Source organism: Hyperolius riggenbachi, chromosome 4 (genome assembly GCF_040937935.1).
Source record: "Hyperolius riggenbachi isolate aHypRig1 chromosome 4, aHypRig1.pri, whole genome shotgun sequence".
Lineage (NCBI taxonomy): Eukaryota > Metazoa > Chordata > Amphibia > Anura > Hyperoliidae > Hyperolius > Hyperolius riggenbachi.
Genome location: NC_090649.1, coordinates 45,380,385 through 45,404,483, shown reverse-complemented (window position 1 = coordinate 45,404,483; position 24,099 = coordinate 45,380,385). Strand labels below are relative to the sequence as shown.

Genomic DNA, 24,099 nt, shown 5'->3' with positions numbered 1-24,099 from the left:
TCCTAGAAGAAATTCTTGTGCAATGTTCTAGAAATTTGAAAATTGAGAAAAAACTTGTTTTCCCATAAAACATACTTGACAAATCAGAGCCCCAAACAACAGAAAAAAAATATTTAAAAACAATGAACAATTTGAGGGTCACCTGCTACTTTGCTCTGTATGGGTGTATGGGCCAACATATGTTAAGCCCTCTTCACCCAATGAAGAGGCTTTTCAGCAAGCCAGAGATTTTCAGGGGATGTTGTTTCTTCCGGAGGACTGTCTTACAGTGATGCTCGGATACCCCTTTTTATTATTCGAGTTAGGTCGAATTCAAATAGTAAATTATTCGAGTTTGGTCGAATATTCGAGTCGAATATTTTTTACTATTCGATTCGACCTCGATATTCGAGCTCACTATTCGAGTCGGTATTCGAGCTCATTATTCGAGCTGACTATTCGAATTGGCCTTAAATAGCTTCCAACACTTGTTTTGGGGGTGAATGATGCAAGAAACATCTTTTTTTTCCAAGTAACAACAGCAAGTGATTATGTGGGGATGTTCCTTTAAAAAAAAAAAAAAAAAGGTGGAAAGAGAAGTTGTGTCCAACATTCTGTTCAGTACTGTATATACTTCTTCTTCTTCTTCTTTATCTTCTATATCTTCTTCTTCTTCTTCTTCTTCTTCTTCTTCTTCTTCTTCTTCTTCTTCTTCTTCTTCTTCTTCTTCTTCTTCTTCTTCTTCTTCTTCTTCTTCTCCTTCTTCTTCTTCTTCTTTTATATCTTCTTCTTCTTCTTCTATATCTTTTTCTTCTATATCTTCTACTTCTATATCTTCTTCTATATCTTCTTCTTCTATATCTTCTTCTTCTATATCTTCTTCTTCTTCTTCTTCTTCTTCTTCTTCTTCTTCTTCTTCTTCTTCTTCTTCTTCTTCTTCTTCTTCTTCTTCTTCTTCTTCTTCATCTTCTTCATCTTCTTCTTCTTCATCTTCTTCTTCTATATCTTCTTCTTCTATATCTTCTTTTTCTATATCTTCTTTTTCTATATCTTCTTCTTATTATTATTTTTCTATTTCTTCTTCTTTTTCTATATCTTCTTCTTATTATTATTTTTCTATTTCTTCTTCTTCTTTTTCTATATCTTCTTCTTATTACTTTTTTTCTATTTCTTCTTCTTCTTCTTCTTCTTCTTCTTCTTCTTTTTCTATATCTTCTTCTCCTTCTTCTTCTTCTTCTTCTTCTTTTTCTATATCTTCTTCTTCTTCTATATCGTCTTCTTCTTCTTCACTTATTTCTCTTCTATTTTTTTTTTTAAAGAAATGCAGCTATTTTTGAGCGTAATAAATAGCTAGTGGCGCATGGTGGAAGCGCCATTGTATGTGCTCCCTGGCAGTGGAAACACACAGACAGCAGGAGGTAAATTCAGCAGCAGCAGCAGCAGGAGGAAGATGATTGTGTGGCAGCAGGCAGTCAATGAGGCAGGCAGCGAGACATAATAGGCTGTGTGGTACCTAGCGGTGGTACCAGGCCATAAATACACAGCATGAGGTTCCAGAGAGCGGTCGTGAAGCCCACATCGTGTCCAATACGCAACTGGGACAACACAGTTTTCAACCCGGACACCTCAGAAAAATTAAACCTTTTTTTTTTTTTAATGGGTTTTTTTTTTTTTTTTTTACAGCAAATTGCACATATAGCTATTGTTGGACGTAATAGCTGGTGGCAGAGTGGCAGCAGAAGGTAAATCTGTGTACCCTGGCAGTGGGAAACACAGCAGACAGACAGCAGCAGCAGCAGGAGGAATGGAGGAGCAGTGTGAGTGTGGCAGCAGGTAGGTAGGCAGCGTGACATAATAGCCCTGGTACCGAGCGGTGATACCAGGGCTGTAAATAAACACAACAGGAGGTCCCAGACAGCGGTCGTGCAGCCGACATCATGTCCAATACACAACTGGGACAACACAGTTTTCAACCCGGGCACCTCAGCAAAATTAAACCTTTTTTTTTTAAATGGTTTATTTTATTTTATTTTTTTTACAGCAAATTACACATATAGCTATTGTTGGACGTAATAGCTGGTGGCAGAGTGGCAGCAGAAGGTAAATCTGTGTACCCTGGCAGTGGGAAACACAGACAGACAGCAGAAGGGCAGTACACAGTCAAAATGTTATCTTTAACTTAGGCCCGATATTGCACATCATTGCTTAAAGAACAATTCCTCCTTGACGTATGTTGGTGGCAGCATCAGACTGTGAGAATTTGTCCCCACAACAGGCTCTGGAGGACTTATAAGACTAGAGGAAGGAGTGCATGCTGCAAGCTCCAGTTAAGTCCTAGAAGAAATTCTTGTGCAGTGTGCTAGAAATTTAAAAATTGAGAAAAACCTTGTTTTCCCATAAAACATACTTGACAAATCAGAGCCCCAAACAACAGAAATTTTTTTTTTAATACGATGAACAATTAGAGGGTCACCTGCTACTTTGCTCTGTATGGGTGGTGGAGTTAGTGTGCCCCAATGGGCCAACATATGTTAAGCCCTCTTCACCCAATGAAGAGGCTTTTCAGCAAGCCAGAGATTTTCATGGGATGTTGTTTCCTCCGGAGGACTGTCTTATGATATCAAGCAGTTAACCAGAGTTTCACAGAAAGATTCATCAAGAATACAGGAGGTCCATACTGTCCAGTGTCCAAGCATCCAAAGGCAGAGCGATCATACCCTTAAGCTCCCAATTCAAGTGCAGATTGTCACATCAGCAACCAGGATGGCTGAGTGGTTAAGGCGTTGGACTTAAGATCCAATGGATATATATCCGCGTGGGTTCGAACCCCACTCCTGGTAAACTTTCTTGACGTCACTGAATGTCAAACAATGCCTTCTGCGCGCTATCCTGCACAAAACTCTTGGTATACTTCTGGCATCTTACGCCTCTAAGAAATCCTACAAGAGGTGTTTTTATCAGTCATATTGCCAAACTAATATCAATGTGTGATCTTTCAGCTTTTTGAAACAGTTCACAAGAAACATTGAGCTTCCTGGAAATGTACTTGTGGAGATGTGAATGCTTACAATCACCGGTATGGCGTTAATTATGCTTTTGAGTGGTTAAGGCGTTGGACTTAAGATCCAATGGATATATATCTGCATGGGTTCGAACCCCACTCCTGGTAAACTTTCTTGATGTCACTGAATGTCAAACAATGCCTTGTGTGCGCTATCCTGCACAAAACTCTTGGTATACTTCTGGCATCTTACGCCTCTAAGAAATCCTACAAGGAGTGTTTTTATCAGTCATATCTCCAAACGAATATCAATGTGTAATGCTTTTTGAAACAGTTCACAAGAAACATTGAGCTTCCTGGAAATGTACTTGTGGAGATGTGAATGCTTACAATTAGTGTTGGGCGAACAGTGTTCGCCACTGTTCGGGTTCTGCAGAACATCACCCTGTTCGGGTGATGTTCGAGTTGGCCGAACACCTGATGGTGTTCGGCCAAACCATTCGGCCATATGGCCGAACTAAGAGCGCATGGCCGAACGTTCCCCGAACGTTCGGCTAGCGCTCTGATTGGCCGAACGGTTCACGTGGTTCGGGTTAATAAATACCCGATCCACGTCATTTCTCCGCCATTTGTCTGTGGGTTTAGCTTTGGGTAGGCAGGCAGGGTAGTTCTCTCTCCAGCCAGGCTAGCCAGGGTCCCCCCAGTCATTGTGTCGCTGCTGGGAACAGTAGTACACCGCTCACCCACACTATATAGCATTGTGTTTACTGCCACTCTGTGTCTCTGCTGGGAACAGTAGTACACCGCTCACCCGCCACTGTATAGCATTGTGCTCTGTGTCGCTGCTGGGAATAGTAGTACACCACTCACCCACCACTGTATAGCATTGTGTTTACTGCCACTCTGTGTCTCTGCTGGGAACAGTAGTACACCGCTCACCCACCACTGTATAGCATTGTGCTCTGTGTCTCTGCTGGGAACAGTAGTACACCGCTCACCCACCACTGTATAGCATTGTGCTCTGTGTCGCTGCTGGGAATAGTAGTACACCGCTCACCCACCACTGTATAGCATTGTGCTCTGTGTCGCTGCTGGGAACAGTAGTACACCACTCACCCACCACTGTATAGCATTGTGCTCTGTGTCGCTGCTGGGAACAGTAGTACACTGCTTACCCACCACTGTATAGCATTGTGCTCTGTGTCGCTGCTGGGAACAGTAGTACACCGCTCACCCACACTATAAAGCATTGTGTTTACTGCCACTCTGTGTACACTGCTCACCCACCACTGTATAGCATTGTGTTTACTGCCACTCTGTGTCTCTGCTGGGAACAGTAGTACACCGCTCACCCACCACTGTATAGCATTGTGCTCTGTGTCGCTGCTGGGAACAGTAGTACACCGCTCACCCACCCACCACTGTATAGCATTTTGCTCTGTGTCGCTGCTAGGAATAGTAGTACACCGCTCACCCACCACTGTATAGCATTGTGCTCTGTGTCGCTGCTGGGAACAGTAGTACACCGCTCACCCACCACTGTATAGCATTGTGCTCTGTGTCGCTGCTGGGAACAGTAGTACACCGCTCACCCACTCATCACTGTATAGCATTGTGCTCTGTGTCGCTGCTGGGAATAGTAGTACACCGCTCACCCACACTATATAGCATTGTGTTTACTGCCACTCTGTGTCTCTGCTGGGAACAGTAGTACACCGCTCACCCACCACTGTATAGCATTGTGTTTACTGCCACTCTGTGTCTCTGCTGGGAACAGTAGTACACTGCTCACCCGCCACTGTATAGCATTGTGCTCTGTGTCGCTGCTGGGAATAGTAGTACACCGCTCACCCACCACTGTATAGCATTGTGCTCTGTGTCGCTGCTGGGAATAGTAGTACACCGCTCACCCACCACTGTATAGCATTGTGTTTACTGCCACTCTGTGTCTCTGCTGGGAACAGTAGTACACCGCTCACCCACCACTGTATAGCATTGTGCTCTGTGTCGCTGCTGGGAATAGTAGTACACCGCTCACCCACCACTGTATAGCATTGTGCTCTGTGTCGCTGCTGGGAACAGTAGTACACTGCTCACCCACCACTGTATAGCATTGTGCTCTGTGTCGCTTCTGGGAATAGTAGTACACCGCTCACCCACCACTGTATAGCATTGTGCTCTGTGTCTCTGCTGGGAACAGTAGTACACCGCTCACCCACCACTGTATAGCATTGTGCTCTGTGTCGCTGCTGGGAACAGTAGTACACCGCTCACCTACCCACCACTGTATAGCATTGTGCTCTGTGACGCTGCTGGGAACAGTAGTACACCGCTCACCCACACTATATAGCATTGTGTTTACTGCCACTCTGTGTACACCGCTCACCCACCACTGTATAGCATTGTGTTTACTGCCACTCTGTGTCTCTGCTGGGAACAGTAGTACACCGCTCACCCACCACTGTATAGCATTTCTGTACTGCCACTGTACTGCTGCCAGTCAGCGTGTACTTTAAGGATAAGTGAAATGAAGAAGAAATCCTGTGAAAGAGGGAGGGGCAAGGGAAGAGGTGTTTCCCCTGACGGTTCACGTACAGGCCACAGTGGAGCACCGAAGAAAACCCACTCAATACCGCCCATGTTGTCCAGGAAATCAACCCTCACAAATCCAAAAGAACAGGACCAGATAATTAATTGGATGACCTCTCAAGCGTCCAGCAGTGGGTTAAGCAGCACCAGCACATCACGCATGAGGTCCGAGTCCTCAGCCAGTTACAAGGAGCCAATGGGCACAAAGCTGACACAACCGGCAGCGACACCACGCACACAACTGCCAAATAACCAGTCCGAAGAATTTCCTCAGGACACAATGGGGTATTCGCAGGAGCTATTCCCAGCCCAACAAACTTCCACCTTTCAAAGGTCAATGGAACAGCCAGAAATGTTGTGCCCGGATTCACAACCATTTACTGTGGGAAATGCACTGCGCACTGAAATGCAAGGCGAGTCCGAGGACTTTGAAACCCAAATCCCAGAGCAAGTTGGGCAGGAGGGGTTTCAATTGCAGGAGGTCGGCCGAGAAGATCTGGAAGACGACGTTGGAGTGAGCTGCGCAGAGGTTGTTCTGGGGAGCTCTACTCCACGGCGGCGGCCCACAATCACATATGACGAGTTTGAGGAGATGGAAGAGGAGGAGGGTATGGACAATGTGGACACAGACCCAGATTTTGTATGTGAAGCAGAACATCGCCGTCGTAGCAGCACAGATGAGTCTGAAGAAGCCACTGCTGCACGAGTTTGCCTTGTGCCACAAGGTAGGCGGCGCGAAATTTCAGGCACCACAAGCGTGGAAGTTCAAGTGAGACTCAAAAGAGGCGCAAACAGAAATCGCCAGCAAGGCAGGTGCTCCAAAGTCTGGCCTTTCTTTGAAGATTGCAGTGAGGATGATACCTTGGTGATTTGCAAGGTGTGCAAGTCCCGCCTGAGCAGGGGGAAAAATATTAACAACCTCTCCACCACCAGCATGACCCGCCACATGGTATCCAAACATCCCACTCTGTGGGCAAACGCGGCAGGACAGGGTACCAGCAACACTGCCTCCCTTGGGGTCACCAGACTCACCACCAGACCCTACTCAGCAGCAGCAGTAGCCCAGCCATTGCGTGGTTCACAACAACATTCACAAACATCAGACGACGCTGACACTGTCACTTTCCGGAATAGTGCTCTTGAGGTCTCCCAGTCTTCATCAAACACAACAACCAACAGCCGTTCAGTGTGCAGCCCTACGGTTCAGTTGTCTGTCTCGGAGATGCTTGAGCGCAAGAGGAAATTGCCAGCAAATGACCCCCGGGCCGTGGCACTAACAGCCAGCATAGCCAAGCTTCTGGCCTGCGAAATGCTGCCATATCGAGTGGTGGAGACAAACAGCTTCAAGGGCATGATGTCAGTGGCCAACCCACGTTACGTGGTTCCCAGCCACTACCACTTTGCGCGCTCTGCAGTGCCTGAGTTGCATGAGCACGTGGTCAGCAAAATAACCCGAAGCTTGAAGAATGCCGTTGCCTGCAAGGTTCACCTCACCACTGACACCTGGATGAGTGCGTTCGGCCAGGGTCGATACATCTCCCTTACCGCGCACTGGGTGAACCTTGTGGAGCCTGGCAGCGATTCCTCACCTGCTACGGCGCGGGTGTTGCCCACGCCGCAAACAGCTGCACCGCCGTCCCTCCCACTGGATAACAACAGCAGCACCTACCTCTCTGACTCCTTCTCCTCCAACGCATCTCAAAGCTGTACCTCATCAGGAAACGCTAACCCAGCAGCAGTAGGATCGTGGAAGCAGTGCAGCACAGCTGTTGGCATGCGTCAGCAAGCGTTGCTGAAGCTGATCTGCATTGGGGATAAGCAGCACACAGGGGAGGAAATTTGGAGGGGAATAAAGGAACAGACGGATTTGTGGCTGGCACCGCTGGACCTGAAACCGGGCATGGTTGTGTGTGATAATGGGAGTAATCTCATTCGCGCTTTAAGGTTGGCTAAGCTGACACACATCCCTTGCCTGGCGCACGTGATGAACCTAGTAGTTCAGCGGTTCCTGAGGACATACCCAGGCGTGGCCGATCTTCTGTTGAAGGTGCGACGAGTGGCCAAACATTGTAGAAATTCCAGTACTGCTTCGGGGGCACTCGCCAAGATGCAGGAGCGCTTCAATCTCCCCCACCATCGCTTGCTGTGTGATGTCCCTACGCGCTGGAATTCTACGCTGCACATGCTAGCCCGCTTTTGTGAGCAGAAGAGTGCAGTGGTCCAGTACATGACGGCGCAGTACCGAGGCGCATCCGGACAGCTGCCAAGCTTCTGTGGATCCGATTGGGCCAACATGTTGGACCTCTGCCAAGTCCTCCAAAATTTTGAGCAATCCACGTTGCTTGTGAGCAGTGACAACTCTTCAGTCAGCATTACCATACCACTGCTGTGTTTACTGAAGAAGTCAATGTTGAAAATCAAGGAAACAGCTGTCATGATGCAACTGGGGGAATCTGAAGGAGAAAACGATCAGCGTGATGATACCAACATCAGGCCATCTGCCTCAGGAAACGCTTGCCCCAGCAGCTATGATGAAGAAGAGGAGGAGGAACAGCTGGAGTTGGAGCAGGAATTTCATGCCACCACTGACGAGGGCCAGAGCGGTGCACGTTGGACTTCCACAATTCAGCGCGAATGGTCAGCAGAAGCAGACCAGGAAGAAGGTGACGACTATGATGCATCACAACAACTATCACAACGCTCACAAGAGGATGATGAGGATTCTGGCAGGACTCTGGCACACATGGCTCAATTCATGCTAGAACGCATTGTGCGCATTCTGGACAACACCAATTACTGGGTTTATACCCTTCTGGATCCACGGTACAAACACAATGTTCTAAAACTACTTGAAGAAAGAGTCAGACAGGTCAAAATGGAAGAATACCAGCAGGCCCTTGTGGAGACTTTAGAGAGGAGATTGACATCCTCCCCCTCCTCTAGCCAGTTGTACGCCGACAGACTGACTTCCGCAAACCCAGGATGACCAGGAGGGCAGCAAACAACACAAGCCGCAGCTAGTGCCCAAAAGGGAATGGTATCGGCAGTGTCCTTGGAGTGGAAAAATTTTCTGACACCCATGCAGCAGCCCACAGAACAGCAAGCGTGCAGATCCACCTCCAACACCGATCGCCTGGAGAAGATGGTCAAGGACTACATGTCAGATGGCGTAGCTGTGTTGAACAATCCATCTGCACCCTTCAACTATTGGGTATCGAAGCTAGACACCTGGCACGAACTGGCAATGTACGCAATAGAGGTGCTGGCTTGCCCGGCAGCCAGCGTTATGTCAGAACGCTGTTTCAGTGCTGCCGGAGGCATCGTCACAGATCGGCGTATCTGCCTCTCCACAGAAAATGCAGACCGTCTGACTCAAATTAAAATGAATCAATCCTGGATTGGAAACGACTATGCAACACTCCCGGACCCCAACCAAGTAACATGAACAATGAACATCTGTGATGGGTTAGCGTTACCTGTCCCTTTTCCTGGAACCTCTCATCTGTATTACATTTATGACTGCATGCCGACAAAAAGCCAATTGCTATCCGCACGCTTCTTGTCCTCATGCAAGGCCTGGGTTGTTGTGTCTCAAAGTGTGGCCTTCTCCTCCTGCGCCGCCCTCCTCCTGTTTCATCACGTGTGCTGCTGCTGGGTTAGCGTTACCGGTCCCTTTTCCTGGAACCTCTCATCTGTATTACATTTATGACTGCATGCCAACAAAAAGCCAATTGCTATCCGCACGCTTCTTGTCCTCATGCAAGGCCTGGGTTGTTGTGTCTCAAAGCGTGGCCCTCTCCTCCTGCGCTGCCCTCCTCCTGTTCCATCACGTGTGCTGCTGCTGGGTAAGCGTTACCGGTCCCTTTTCCTGGAAACTCTCATCTGTATTACATTTATGACTGCATGCCGACAAAAAGCCAATTGCTTTCCGCACGCTTCTTGTCCTCATGCAAGGCCTGGGTTGTTGTGTCTCAAAGCGTGGCCTTCTCCTCCTGCGCCGCCCTCCTCCTGTTCCATCATGTGTGCTGCTGCTGGGTTAGCGTTACCGGTCCCTTTTCCTGGAACCTCTCATCTGTATTACATTTATGACTGCATGCCGACAAAAATCATGTTACCTGTGCAAAGAAAACAGACATTTCCCGCATTTAAAAGACAGTTTTCCCTTTGAAACTTTAAAATCGATTTTCTCAAAAACTATAAGCTCTTTTGCTAAAAAAAAAATTCCTCTTGTACCCACTCCCAAGGTGCACATACCCTGTAAATTTAGGGTATGTAGCATGTAAGGAGGCTTTACAAAGCACGGAAGTTTGGGTCCCCATTGACTTCCATTATGTTTGGAGTTCAGCTCGAACACCCGAACATCGCAGCCATGTTCGGCCTATTCGGCCCGAACATCTAGATGTTCGCCCAACACTACTTACAATCACCGGTATGGCATTAATTATGCTTTTGAGTTTACTGCAAACACTGCTGCAAGTTTTGATTTTCTGCCAATCTGTTTCTTCAATACCACATGCCATCAGTAGAGGAACTCATTGTGAGGACTCTTGTCTGCAGCTATACCCAATAATGGCATTGTGAGGTTAAAGCGCTAACAAAGAAGATACACAAATCCAACTGCAAAAGTTGCCAAAACCTGCAAGAAGTGTTTACCACCAGCTGCAGTTTTCTAAGAGAGAACTATGAAGAAAGCCACTGGAAAGTATCACTGGATTAATACATGGCCTAGAGTTTGTTACAAGGCATAGGGCAGAATTCAAAGTCACCTTGATTAGGTTTCAATACTTTAATAAGGCCACAACAGAGCTTTTTCAACCCCAGTCAAAATGTTATCTTTAACTTAAGCCCGATATTGCGCATAATTGCTTAAAGAACAGTTCCTCCTTGACGTATGTTGGTGGCAGCATCAGACTGTGAGAATTTGTCCCCACAACAGGCTCTGGAGGACTTATAAGACTAGAGGAAGGAGTGCATGCTGCAAGTTCCAGTTAAGTCCTAGAAGAAATTCTTGTGCAGTGTGCTAGAAATTTAAAAAAATTGAGAAAAAGCTTGTTTTCCCATAAAACATACTTGACAAATCAGAGCCCCAAACAACAGAAAAAAAATATTTAAAAACGATGAACAATTTGAGGGTCACCTGCTACTTTGCTCTGTATGGGTGGTGGAGTTAGTGTGCCCCAATGGGCCAACATATGTTAAGCCCTCTTCACCCAATGAAGAGGCTTTTCAGCAAGCCAGAGATTTTCATGGGATGTTGTTTCTTCCGGAGGACTTTCTTATGATACCAAGCAGTTAACCAGAGTGTCACAGAAAGATTCATCAAGGATACAGGAGGTCCATACTGTCCAGTGTCCAAGCATCCAAAGGCAGAGCGATCATACCCTTAAGCTCCCAATTTAAGTGCATATTGTCACATCAGCAACCAGGATGGCCGAGTGGTTAAGGTGTTGGACTTAAGATCCAATGGATATATATCTGCGTGGGTTCGAACCCTACTCCTGGTAAACTTTCTTGACGTCACTGAATGTCAAACAATGCCTTCTGAGCGCTATCCTGCACAAAACTCTTGGTATACTTCTAGCATTTTACGCCTCTAAGAAATCCTACAAGGGGTGTTTTTATCAGTCATATCTCAAAACTAATATCGATGTGTGATCTTTCAGCTTTTTGAAACAGTTCACAAGAAACATTGAGCTTCCTGGAAATGTACTTGTGGAGATGTGAATGCTTACAATCACCGGTATGGCATTAATTATGCTTTTGAGATAACTGCAAACACTGCTGCAAGTTTTGATTTTCTGTCAATCTGTTTCTTCAACACCACATGCCATCAGTAGAGGAACTCATTGTGAGGACTCTTGTCTGCAGCTATACCCAAGAATGGCATTGTGAGGTTAAAGCGCTAACAAAGAAGATACACAAATCCAACTGCAAAAGTTGCCAAAACCTGCAAGAAGTGTTTTCCACCAGCTGCAGTTTTCTAAGAGAGAACTATGAAGAAAGCCACTGGAAAGAATAACTGGATTAACACATGGCCTAGAGTTTGTTACAAGGCATAGGGCAGAATTCAAAGTCACCTTGATTAGGTTTCAATACTTTAATAAGGCCACAACAGAGCTTTTTCAACCCAAGTCAAAATGTTATCTTTAACTTAAGCCCGATATTGCACATCGTTGCTTAAAGAACAGTTCCTCCTTGACATATGTTGGTGGTAGCATCAGACTGTGAGAATTTGTCCCCACAACAGGTTCTGGAGGACTTATAAGACTAGAGGAAGGAGTGCATGCTGCAAGCTCCAGTTAAGTCTTAGAAGAAATTCTTGTGCAGTGTGCTAGAAATTTGAAAATTGAGAAAAAGCTTGTTTTCCCATAAAACATACTTGACAAATCAGAGCCCCAAACAACAGAAAAAAATATTTAAAAATGTAGAACAATTTGAGGGTCACCTGCTACTTTGCTCTGTATGGGTGGTGGAGTTAGTGTGCCCCAATGGGCCAACATATGTTAAGCCCTCTTCACCCAATGAAGAGACTTTTCAGCAAGCCAGCGATTTTCATGGGATGTTGTTTCTTCTGGAGGACTTTCTTATGATATCAAGCAGTTAACCAGAGTTTCACAGAAAGATTCATCAAGGATACAGGAGGTCCATACTGTCCAGTGTCCAAGCATCCAAAGGCAGAGCGATCATACCCTTAAGCTTCCAATTCAAGTGCAGATGGTCAAATCAGCAACCAGGATGGCCGAGTGGTTAAGGCGTTGGACTTAAGATCCGATGGATATATATCTGCGTGGGTTCGAGCCCCACTCCTGGTAAACTTTCTTGACGTCACTGAATGTCAAACAATGCCTTCTGCGCGCAATCCTGCACAAAACTCTTGGTATACTTCTGGCATCTTACGCCTCTAAGAAATCCTACAAGGTGTGTTTTTATCAGTCATATCGCCAAACTAATATCAATGTGTGATCTTTCAGCTTTTTGAAACAGTTCACAAGAAACATTGAGCTTCCTGGAAATGTACTTGTGGAGATGTGAATGCTTACAATCACCGGTATAGCATTAATTATGCTTTTGAGATTACTGCAAACACTGCTGCAACTTTTGATTTTCTGCCAATCTGTTTCTTCAATACCACATGCCATCAGTAGAGGAACTCATTGTGAGGACTCTTTTCTGCAGCTATACCCAAGAATGGCATTGTGAGGTTAAAGAGCTAACAAAGAAGATACACAAATCCAACTGCAAAAGTTGCCAAAACCTGCAAGAAGTGTTTACCACCAGCTGCAGTTTTCTAAGAGAGAACTATGAAGAAAGCCACTGAAAAGTATAACTGGATTAACACATGGCCTAGAGTTTGTTACAAGGCATAGGGCAGAATCCAAAGTCACCTTGATCATTTTTCAATAGTTTAATAAGGACACAACAGAGCTTTTTCAAACCTAGTCAAAATATTGCTTAAAGAACAGTTCCTCTTTGATGTATGTTGGTGGCAGCATCAGACTGTGAGAATTTGTCCCCACAACAGACTCTGGAGGACTTATAAGACTAGAGGAAGGAGTGCATGCTGCAGGCTCCAGTTGAGTCTTAGAAGAAAATCTTGCGCAGTGTGCTAGAAATTTGAAAATTGAGAAAAAGCTTGCTTTCCCATAAAACATACTTGACAAATCAGAGCCCCAAACAACAGAAAAAAAATATTTAAAAACGATGAACAATTTGAGGGTCACCTGCTACTTTGCTCTGTATGGGTGGTGGAGTTAGTGTGCCCCAATGGGCCAACATATGTTAAGCCCTCTTCACCCAATGAAGAGGCTTTTCAGCAAGCCAGAGATTTTCATGGGATGTTATTTCTTCCGGAGGACTTTCTTATAATATCAAGCAGTTAACCAGAGTGTCACAGAAAGAATCATCAAGGATACAGGAGGTCCATACTGTCCAGTGTCCAAGCATCCAAAGGCAGAGCGATCATACCCTTAAAGGGAAGGTTCAAGGAGGGTGGGTAAAAAATAAAAATTATTTTCCACTTACCTGGGGCTTCCTCCAGCCCGTGGCAAGCAGGAGGTGCCCTCGCCGCAGCTCCGCAGGCTCCCGGTGGTCTCTGGTGGCCAACCCGACCTGGCCAGGCCGGCTGCAAGGTCGGGCTCTTCTGCGCTCCAAGGCCCGGAACTTCTGCGTCCCACGCCGGCGCTCTGACGTCATCGGACGTCCTCCGGGCTTTACTGCGCAGGCGCAGAACTACTGCGCATGCGCAGTAGAGCCCGGAGGACGTCCGATGACGTCAGCGCGCCGGCGTGGGACGCAGAAGTTCCGGGCCTTGGAGCGCAGAAGAGCCCGACCTGGCAGCCGGCCTGGCCAGGTCGGGTCGGCCACCGGAGACCACCGGGAGCCTGCAGAGCGGCGGCGAGGGCACCTCCTGCCTGCCAAGGGCTGGAGGAAGCCCCAGGTAAGTGGAAATTGATTTTTATTTTTTACCCACCCTCCCTGAACCTTTCCTTTAAGCTCCCAATTCAAGTGCAGACTGTCACGTCAGCAACCAGAATGGTATGGCATCAATTATGCTTTTGAGATTACTGCAAACACTGCTGCGAGTTTTGATTTTCTGCCAATCTGTTTCTTCAATACCACATGCCATCAGTAGAGGGACTCATTGTGAGGACTCTTGTCTGCAGCTATACCCAAGAATGGCATTGTGAGGTTAAAGCGCTAACAAAGAAGATACACAAATCCAACTGCAAAAGTTGCCAAAACCTGCAAGAAGTGTTTTCCACCAGCTGCAGTTTTCTAAGAGAGAACTATGAAGACAGCCACTGGAAAGTAAAACTGGAAGACACATGGCCTAGAGTTTGTTACAAGGCATAGGGCAGAATCCAAAGTCACCTTGATCAGGTTTCAATAGTTTAATAAGGCCACAACAGAGCTTTTTCAACCCCAGTCAAAATGTTATCTTTAACTTAAGCCCGATATTGCACATCATTGCTTAAAGAACAGTTCCTCCTTGACGTATGTTGGTGGCAGCATCAGACTGTGAGAATTTGGCCCCACAACAGGCTCTGGAGGGCTTATAAGACTAGAGGAAGGAGTGCATGCTGCAAGCTCCAGTTAAGTCCTAGAAGAAAATCTTGTGCAGTGTGCTAGAAATTTGAAAATTGAGAAAAAGCTTGTTTTCCCATAAAACATACTTGACAAATCAGAGCCCCAAACAACAACAAAAAAAATATTTAAAAACGATATACAGTTTGAGGGTCACCTGCTACTTTGCTCTGTATGGGTGGTGGAGTTAGTGTGCCCCAATGGGCCAACATATGTTAAGCCCTCTTCACCCAATGAAGAGGCTTTTCAGCAAGCCAGAGATTTTAATGGGATGTTGTTTCTTCCGGAGGACTTTCTTATAATATCAAGCAGTTAACCAGAGTGTCACAGAAAGATTCATCAAGGATACAGGAGGTCCATACTGTCCAGTGTCCAAGCATCCAAAGGCAGAGCGATCATACCCTTAAGCTCCCAATTCAAGTGCAGACTGTCATGTCAGCAAGCAGAATGGATGAGTGGTTAAGGTGTTGGAGTTAAGATCCACTGGATATATATCCGTGTGGGTTTGAATCCCACTCCTGGTAAACTTTCTTGACGTCACTGGAGTTAAGATCCACTGGATATATATCCGTGTGGGTTTGAATCCCACTCCTGGTAAACTTTCTTGACGTCACTGATGTCAAACAATGCCTTCTGTGCGCTATCCTGCACAAAACTCTTGGTATACTTCTGGCAACTTACGCCTCTAAGAAATCCTACAAGGGCTGTTTTTATCAGTCATATCTCCAAACTAATATCAATGTGTGATCTTTCAGCTTTTTGAAACAGTTCACAAGAAACATTGAGCTTCCTGGAAATGTACTTGTGGAGATGTAAATGCTTACAATCACCGGTATGGCATTCCATATGCTTTTGAGATTACTGCAAACACTGCTGCAAGCTTTGATTTTCTGCTAATCTGTTTCTTCAATACCTCATGCCATCAGTAGAGGGACTCATTGTGAGGACTCTTGTCTATAGCTATACACAAGAATGGCATTGTGAGGTTAAAGCGCTGACAAAGAAGATACACAAATCCAACTGCAAAAGTTGCCAAAACCTGTAAGAAGTGTTTTCCACCAGCTGCAGTTTTCTAAGAGAGAACTATGAAGAAAGCCACTGGAAAGTAAAACTGGATTAACACATGGCCTAGAGTTTGTTGCAAGGCATAGGGCAGAATCCAAAGTCACCTTGATCAGGTTTCAATAGTTTAATAAGGCCACAACAGAGCTTTTTCAACCAAAGTCAAAATGTTATCTTTAACTTAAGCCCGATATTGCACATCATTGCTTAAAGAACAGTTCCTCCTTGACGTATGTTGGTGGCAGCATCAGACTGTGAGAATTTGGCCCCACAACAGGCTCTGGAGGACTTATAAGACTAGAGGAAGGAGTGCATGCTGCAAGCTCCAGTTAAGTCCTAGAAGAAAATCTTGTGCAGTGTGCTAGAAATTTTAAAATTGAGAAAAAGCTTGTTTTCCCATAAAACATACTTGACAAATCAGAGCCCCAAACAACAACAACAAAAAATATTTAAAAACGATGAACAGTTTGAGGGTCACCTGCTACTTTGCTCTGTATGGGTGGTGGAGTTAGTGTGCCCCAATGGGCCAACATATGTTAAGCCCTCTTCACCCAATGAAGAGGCTTTTCAGCAAGCCAGAGATTTTAATGGGATGTTGTTTCTTCCGGAGGACTTTCTTATAATATCAAGCAGTTAACCAGAGTTTCACAGAAAGATTCATCAAGGATACAGGAGGTCCATACTGTCCAGTGTCCAAGCATCCAAAGGCAGAGCGATCATACCCTTAAGCTCCCAATTCAAGTGCAGACAGTCATCTCAGCAACCAGGATGGCCGAGTGGTTAAGGCATTGGACTTAAGATCCAATGGATATATATCCGCGTGGGTTCGAACCCCACTCCTGGTAAACTTTCTTGACGTCACTGAATGTCAAACAATGCCTTCTGCGCGCTATCCTGCACAAAACTCTTGGTATACTTCTGGCATCTTACGCCTCTAAGAAATCCTACAAGGAGTGTTTTTATCAGTCATATCTCCAAACTAATATCAATGTGTGATCTTTCAGCTTTTTGAAACAGTTCACAAGAAACATTGAGCTTCCTGGAAATGTACTTGTGGAGATGTGAATGCTTACAATCACCGGTATGGCATTCATTATGCTTTTGAGATTACTGCAAACACTGCTGCAAGTTTTGATTTTCTGCCAATCTGTTTCTTCAATACCACATGCCATCAGTAGAGGGACTCATTGTGAGGACTCTTGTCTGCAGCTATACCTAAGAATGGCATTGTGAGGTTAAAGCGCTAACAAAGAATTTACACAAATCCAACTGCAAAAGTTGCCAAAACCTGCAAGAAGTGTTTTCCACCAGCTGCAGTTTTCTAAGAGAGAACTATGCAGAAAGCCACTGGAAAGTAAAACTGGATTAACACATGGACTAGAGTTTGTTACAAGGCATAGGGCAGAATCCAAAGTCACCTTGATCAGGTTTCAATAGTTTAATAAAGCCACAACAGAGCTTTTTCAACCCCAGTCAAAATGTTATCTTTAACTTAAGCCCGATATTGCACATCATTGCTTAAAGAACAGTTCCTCCTTGACGTATGTTGGTGGCAGCATCAGACTGTGAGAATTTGTGCCCACAACAGGCTCTGGAGAACTTATAAGACTAGAGGAAGGAGTGCATGCTGCAAGCTCCAGTTAAGTCCTAGAAGAAATTCTTGTGCGGTGTGCTAGAAATTTGAAAATTGAGAAAAAACTTGTTTTCCCATAAAACATACTTGACAAATCAGAGCCCCAAACAACAGAAAAAAAAAATATTTAAAAACGATGAACAATTTGAGGGTCACCTGCTACTTTGCTCTGTATGGGTGGTGGAGTTAGTGTGCCCCAATGGGCCAACATATGTTAAGCCCTCTTCACCCAATGAAGAGGCTTTTCAGCAAGCCAGAGATTTTCATGGGATGTTGTTTCTTCCGGAGGACTGTCTTATGATATCAAGCAGTTAACCAGAGTTTCACAGAAAGATTCATCAAGGATACAGGAGGTCCATACTGTCCAGTGTCCAAGCATCCAAAGGCAGAGCGATCATACCCTTAAGCTCCCAATTCAAGTGCAGATTGTCACATCAGCAACCAGGATGGCCGAGTGGTTAAGGCGTTGGACTTAAGATCCAATGGATATATGTCCGCGTGGGTTCGAACCCCACTCCTGGTAAACTTTCTTGACGTCACTGAATGTCAAACAATGCCTTCTGCGCGCTATCCTGCACAAAACTCTTGGTATACTTCTGGCATCTTACGCCTCTAAGAAATCCTACAAGGAGTGTTTTTATCAGTCATATCTCCAAACTAATATCAATGTGTAATCTTTCAGCTTTTTGAAACAGTTCACAAGAAACATTGAGCTTCCTGGAAATGTACTTGTGGAGATGTGAATGCTTACAATCACCGGTATGGCATTCATTATGCTTTTGAGATTACTGCAAACACTGCTGCAAGTTTTGATTTTCTGCCAATCTGTTTCTTCAATACCACATGCCATCAGTAGAGGGACTCATTGTGAGGACTCTTGTCTGCAGCTATACCCAAGAATGGCATTGTGAGGTTAAAGCGCTAACAAAGAATTTACACAAATCCAACTGCAAAAGTTGCCAAAACCTGCAAGAAGTGTTTTCCACCAGCTGCAGTTTTCTAAGAGAGAACTATGCAGAAAGCCACTGGAAAGTAAAACTGGATTAACACATGGACTAGAGTTTGTTACAAGGCATAGGGCAGAATCCAAAGTCACCTTGATCAGGTTTCAATAGTTTAATAAAGCCACAACAAAGCTTTTTCAACCCCAGTCAAAATGTTATCTTTAACTTAAGCCCGATATTGCACATCATTGCTTAAAGAACAGTTCCTACTTGACGTATGTTGGTGGCAGCATCAGACTGTGAGAATTTGTCCCCACAACAGGCTCTGGAGAGCTTAGAAGACTAGAGGAAGGAGTGCATGCTGCAAGCTCCAGCTAAGTCCTAGAAGAAATTATTGCGCGGTGTGCTAGAAATTTGAAAATTGAGAAAAAACTTGTTTTCCCATAAAACATACTTGACAAATCAGAGCCCCAAACAACAGAAAAAAAATATTTAAAAACGATGAACAATTTGAGGGTCACCTGCTACTTTGCTCTGTATGGGTGGTGGAGTTAGTGTGCCCCAATGGGCCAACATATGTTAAGCCCTCTTCACCCAATGAAGAGGCTTTTCAGCAAGCCAGAGATTTTCATGGGATGTTGTTTCTACCGGAGGACTGTCTTATGATGTCAAGCAGTTAACCAGAGTTTCACAGAAAGATTCATCAAGGATACAGGAGGTCCATACTGTCCAGTGTCCAAGCATCCAAAGGCAGAGCGATCATACCCTTAAGCTCCCAATTCAAGTGCAGATTGTCACATCAGCAACCAGGATGGCCGAGTGGTTAAGGCGTTGGACTTAAGATCCAATGGATATATATCCGCGTGGGTTCGAACCCCACTCCTGGTAAACTTTCTTGACGTCACTGAATGTCAAACAATGCCTTCTGCGCGCTATCCTGCACAAAACTCTTGGTATACTTCTGGCATCTTACGCCTCTAAGAAATCCTACAAGGAGTGTTTTTATCAGTCATATCTCCAAACTAATATCAATGTGTGATCTTTCAGCTTTTTGAAACAGTTCACAAGAAACATTGAGCTTCCTGGAAATGTACTTGTGGAGATGTGAATGCTTACAATCACCGGTATGGCATTCATTATGCTTTTGAGATTACTGCAAACACTGCTGCAAGTTTTGATTTTCTGCCAATCTGTTTCTTCAATACCACATGCCATCAGTAGAGGGACTCATTGTGAGGACTCTTGTCTGCAGCTATACCTAAGAATGGCATTGTGAGGTTAAAGCGCTAACAAAGAATTTACACAAATCCAACTGCAAAAGTTGCCAAAACCTGCAAGAAGTGTTTTCCACCAGCTGCAGTTTTCTAAGAGAGAACTATGCAGAAAGCCACTGGAAAGTAAAACTGGATTAACACATGGACTAGAGTTTGTTACAAGGCATAGGGCAGAATCCAAAGTCACCTTGATCAGGTTTCAATAGTTTAATAAAGCCACAACAGAGCTTTTTCAACCCCAGTCAAAATGTTATCTTTAACTTAAGCCCGATATTGCACATCATTGCTTAAAGAACAGTTCCTCCTTGACGTATGTTGGTGGCAGCATCAGACTGTGAGAATTTGTGCCCACAACAGGCTCTGGAGAACTTATAAGACTAGAGGAAGGAGTGCATGCTGCAAGCTCCAGTTAAGTCCTAGAAGAAATTCTTGTGCGGTGTGCTAGAAATTTGAAAATTGAGAAAAAACTTGTTTTCCCATAAAACATACTTGACAAATCAGAGCCCCAAACAACAGAAAAAAAAAATATTTAAAAACGATGAACAATTTGAGGGTCACCTGCTACTTTGCTCTGTATGGGTGGTGGAGTTAGTGTGCCCCAATGGGCCAACATATGTTAAGCCCTCTTCACCCAATGAAGAGGCTTTTCAGCAAGCCAGAGATTTTCATGGGATGTTGTTTCTTCCGGAGGACTGTCTTATGATATCAAGCAGTTAACCAGAGTTTCACAGAAAGATTCATCAAGGATACAGGAGGTCCATACTGTCCAGTGTCCAAGCATCCAAAGGCAGAGCGATCATACCCTTAAGCTCCCAATTCAAGTGCAGATTGTCACATCAGCAACCAGGATGGCCGAGTGGTTAAGGCGTTGGACTTAAGATCCAATGGATATATGTCCGCGTGGGTTCGAACCCCACTCCTGGTAAACTTTCTTGACGTCACTGAATGTCAAACAATGCCTTCTGCGCGCTATCCTGCACAAAACTCTTGGTATACTTCTGGCATCTTACGCCTCTAAGAAATCCTACAAGGAGTGTTTTTATCAGTCATATCTCCAAACTAATATCAATGTGTAATCTTTCAGCTTTTTGAAACAGTTCACAAGAAACATTGAGCTTCCTGGAAATGTACTTGTGGAGATGTGAATGCTTACAATCACCGGTATGGCATTCATTATGCTTTTGAGATTACTGCAAACACTGCAGCAAGTTTTGATTTTCTGCCAATCTGTTTCTTCAATACCACATGCCATCAGTAGAGGGACTCATTGTGAGGACTCTTGTCTGCAGCTATACCCAAGAATGGCATTGTGAGGTTAAAGCGCTAACAAAGAATTTACACAAATCCAACTGCAAAAGTTGCCAAAACCTGCAAGAAGTGTTTTCCACCAGCTGCAGTTTTCTAAGAGAGAACTATGCAGAAAGCCACTGGAAAGTAAAACTGGATTAACACATGGACTAGAGTTTGTTACAAGGCATAGGGCAGAATCCAAAGTCACCTTGATCAGGTTTCAATAGTTTAATAAAGCCACAACAGAGCTTTTTCAACCCCAGTCAAAATGTTATCTTTAACTTAAGCCCGATATTGCACATCATTGCTTAAAGAACAGTTCCTACTTGACGTATGTTGGTGGCAGCATCAGACTGTGAGAATTTGTCCCCACAACAGGCTCTGGAGAACTTATAAGACTAGAGGGAGGAGTGCATGCTGCAAGCTCCAGTTAAGTCCTAAAGGAAATTCTTGTGCGGTGTGCTAGAAATTTGAAAATTGAGAAAAAACTTGTTTTCCCATAAAACATACTTGACAAATCAGAGCCCCAAACAACAGAAAAAAAAAATATTTAAAAACGATGAACAATTTGAGGGTCACCTGCTACTTTGCTCTGTATGGGTGGTGGAGTTAGTGTGCCCCAATGGGCCAACATATGTTAAGCCCTCTTCACCCAATGAAGAGGCTTTTCAGCAAGCCAGAGATTTTCATGGGATGTTGTTTCTTCCGGAGGACTGTCTTATGATATCGAGCAGTTAACCAGAGTTTCACAGAAAGATTCATCAAGGATACAGGAGGTCCATACTGTCCAGTGTCCAAGCATCCAAAGGCAGAGCGATCATACCCTTAAGCTCCCAATTCAAGTGCAGACTGTCATATCAGCAACCAGGATGGCCGAGTGGTTAAGGCGTTGGACTTAAGATCCAATGGATATATATCCGCGTGGGTTCGAACCCCACTCCTGGTAAACTTTCTTGATGTCACTGAATGTCAAACAATGCCTTCTGCGCGCTATCCTGCACAAAACTCTTGGTATACTTATGGCATCTTACGCCTCTAAGAAATCCTACAAGGAGTGTTTTTATCAGTCATATCTCCAAACTAATATCAATGTGTGATCTTTCAGCTTTTTGAAACAGTTCACAAGAAACATTGAGCTTCCTGGAAATGTACTTGTGGAGATGTGAATGCTTACAATCACCGGTATGGCATTCATTATGCTTTTGAGATTACTGCAAACACTGCTGCAAGTTTTGATTTTCTGCCAATCTGTTTCTTCAATACCACATGCCATCAGTAGAGGGACTCATTGTGAGGACTCTTGTCTGCAGCTATACCCAAGAATGGCATTGTGAGGTTAAAGCGCTAACAAAGAATTTACACAAATCCAACTGCAAAAGTTGCCAAAACCTGCAAGAAGTGTTTTCCACCAGCTGCAGTTTTCTAAGAGAGAACTATGCAGAAAGCCACTGGAAAGTAAAACTGGATTAACACATGGACTAGAGTTTGTTACAAGGCATAGGGCAGAATCCAAAGTCACCTTGATCAGGTTTCAATAGTTTAATAAAGCCACAACAGAGCTTTTTCAACCCCAGTCAAAATGTTATCTTTAACTTAAGCCCGATATTGCACATCATTGTTAAAAGAACAGTTCCTCCTTGACGTATGTTGGTGGCAGCATCAGACTGTGAGAATTTGTCCCCACAACAGGCTCTGGAGAACTTATAAGACTAGAGGGAGGAGTGCATGCTGCAAGCTCCATTCTTGTGCGGTGTGCTAGAAATTTGAAAATTGAGAAAAAACTTGTTTTCCCATAAAACATACTTGACAAATCAGAGCCCCAAACAACAGAAAAAAAAAATATTTAAAAACGATGAACAATTTGAGGGTCACCTGCTACTTTGCTCTGTATGGGTGGTGGAGTTAGTGTGCCCCAATGGGCCAACATATGTTAAGCCCTCTTCACCCAATGAAGAGGCTTTTCAGCAAGCCAGAGATTTTCATGGGATGTTGTTTCTTCCGGAGGACTGTCTTATGATATCAAGCAGTTAACCAGAGTTTCACAGAAAGATTCATCAAGGATACAGGAGGTCCATACTGTCCAGTGTCCAAGCATCCAAAGGCAGAGCGATCATACCCTTAAGCTCCCAATTCAAGTGCAGATTGTCACATCAGCAACCAGGATGGCCGAGTGGTTAAGGCGTTGGACTTAAGATCCAATGGATATATATCCGCGTGGGTTCGAACCCCACTCCTGGTAAACTTTCCTGACGTCACTGAATGTCAAACAATGCCTTCTGCGCGCTATCCTGCACAAAACTCTTGGTATACTTCTGGCATCTTACGCCTCTAAGAAATCCTACAAGGAGTGTTTTTATCAGTCATATCTCCAAACTAATATCAATGTGTGATCTTTCAGCTTTTTGAAACAGTTCACAAGAAACATTGAGCTTCCTGGAAATGTACTTGTGGAGATGTGAATGCTTACAATCACCGGTATGGCATTCATTATGCTTTTGAGATTACTGCAAACACTGCTGCAAGTTTTGATTTTCTGCCAATCTGTTTCTTCAATACCACATACCATCAGTAGAGGGACTCATTGTGAGGACTCTTGTCTGCAGCTATACCCAAGAATGGCATTGTGAGGTTAAAGCGCTAACAAAGAATTTACACAAATCCAACTGCAAAAGTTGCCAAAACCTGCAAGAAGTGTTTTCCACCAGCTGCAGTTTTCTAGGAGAGAACTATGCAGAAAGCCACTGGAAAGTAAAACTGGATTAACACATGGACTAGAGTTTGTTACAAGGCATAGGGCAGAATCCAAAGTCACCTTGATCAGGTTTCAATAGTTTAATAAAGCCACAACAGAGCTTTTTCAACCCCAGTCAAAATGTTATCTTTAACTTAAGCCCGATATTGCACATCATTGCTTAAAGAACAGTTCCTACTTGACGTATGTTGGTGGCAGCATCAGACTGTGAGAATTTGTCCCCACAACAGGCTCTGGAGAACTTATAAGACTAGAGGGAGGAGTGCATGCTGCAAGCTCCAGTTAAGTCCTAAAGGAAATTCTTGTGCGGTGTGCTAGAAATTTGAAAATTGAGAAAAAACTTGTTTTCCCATAAAACATACTTGACAAATCAGAGCCCCAAACAACAGAAAAAAAAAATATTTAAAAACGATGAACAATTTGAGGGTCACCTGCTACTTTGCTCTGTATGGGTGGTGGAGTTAGTGTGCCCCAATGGGCCAACATATGTT

At 44.4% G+C, this 24,099-nt stretch overlaps 9 non-coding genes across 9 annotated transcripts; all 9 read left to right on the top strand.

The window, feature by feature from the left end:
• The first annotated feature begins 2,736 nt into the window (after positions 1–2,736).
• TRNAL-UAA (transfer RNA leucine (anticodon UAA)) lies at positions 2,737–2,819 on the top strand. Its single transcript has one exon. It is a non-coding gene; the product is annotated as a tRNA-Leu (tRNA).
• Positions 2,820–10,990: 8,171 nt separating this feature from the next.
• On the top strand, positions 10,991–11,073 carry TRNAL-UAA (transfer RNA leucine (anticodon UAA)). The gene has a single exon. It is a non-coding gene; the product is annotated as a tRNA-Leu (tRNA).
• A 1,225-nt stretch (positions 11,074–12,298) lies between these two features.
• Positions 12,299–12,381, top strand: TRNAL-UAA (transfer RNA leucine (anticodon UAA)). Its single transcript has one exon. It is a non-coding gene; the product is annotated as a tRNA-Leu (tRNA).
• Positions 12,382–16,477: 4,096 nt separating this feature from the next.
• TRNAL-UAA (transfer RNA leucine (anticodon UAA)) lies at positions 16,478–16,560 on the top strand. The gene has a single exon. It is a non-coding gene; the product is annotated as a tRNA-Leu (tRNA).
• Positions 16,561–17,788: 1,228 nt separating this feature from the next.
• On the top strand, positions 17,789–17,871 carry TRNAL-UAA (transfer RNA leucine (anticodon UAA)). Its single transcript has one exon. It is a non-coding gene; the product is annotated as a tRNA-Leu (tRNA).
• A 1,226-nt stretch (positions 17,872–19,097) lies between these two features.
• TRNAL-UAA (transfer RNA leucine (anticodon UAA)) lies at positions 19,098–19,180 on the top strand. Its single transcript has one exon. It is a non-coding gene; the product is annotated as a tRNA-Leu (tRNA).
• Positions 19,181–20,408: 1,228 nt separating this feature from the next.
• TRNAL-UAA (transfer RNA leucine (anticodon UAA)) lies at positions 20,409–20,491 on the top strand. The gene has a single exon. It is a non-coding gene; the product is annotated as a tRNA-Leu (tRNA).
• Positions 20,492–21,719: 1,228 nt separating this feature from the next.
• TRNAL-UAA (transfer RNA leucine (anticodon UAA)) lies at positions 21,720–21,802 on the top strand. The gene has a single exon. It is a non-coding gene; the product is annotated as a tRNA-Leu (tRNA).
• Positions 21,803–23,012: 1,210 nt separating this feature from the next.
• On the top strand, positions 23,013–23,095 carry TRNAL-UAA (transfer RNA leucine (anticodon UAA)). Its single transcript has one exon. It is a non-coding gene; the product is annotated as a tRNA-Leu (tRNA).
• Positions 23,096–24,099: the final 1,004 nt, after the last annotated feature.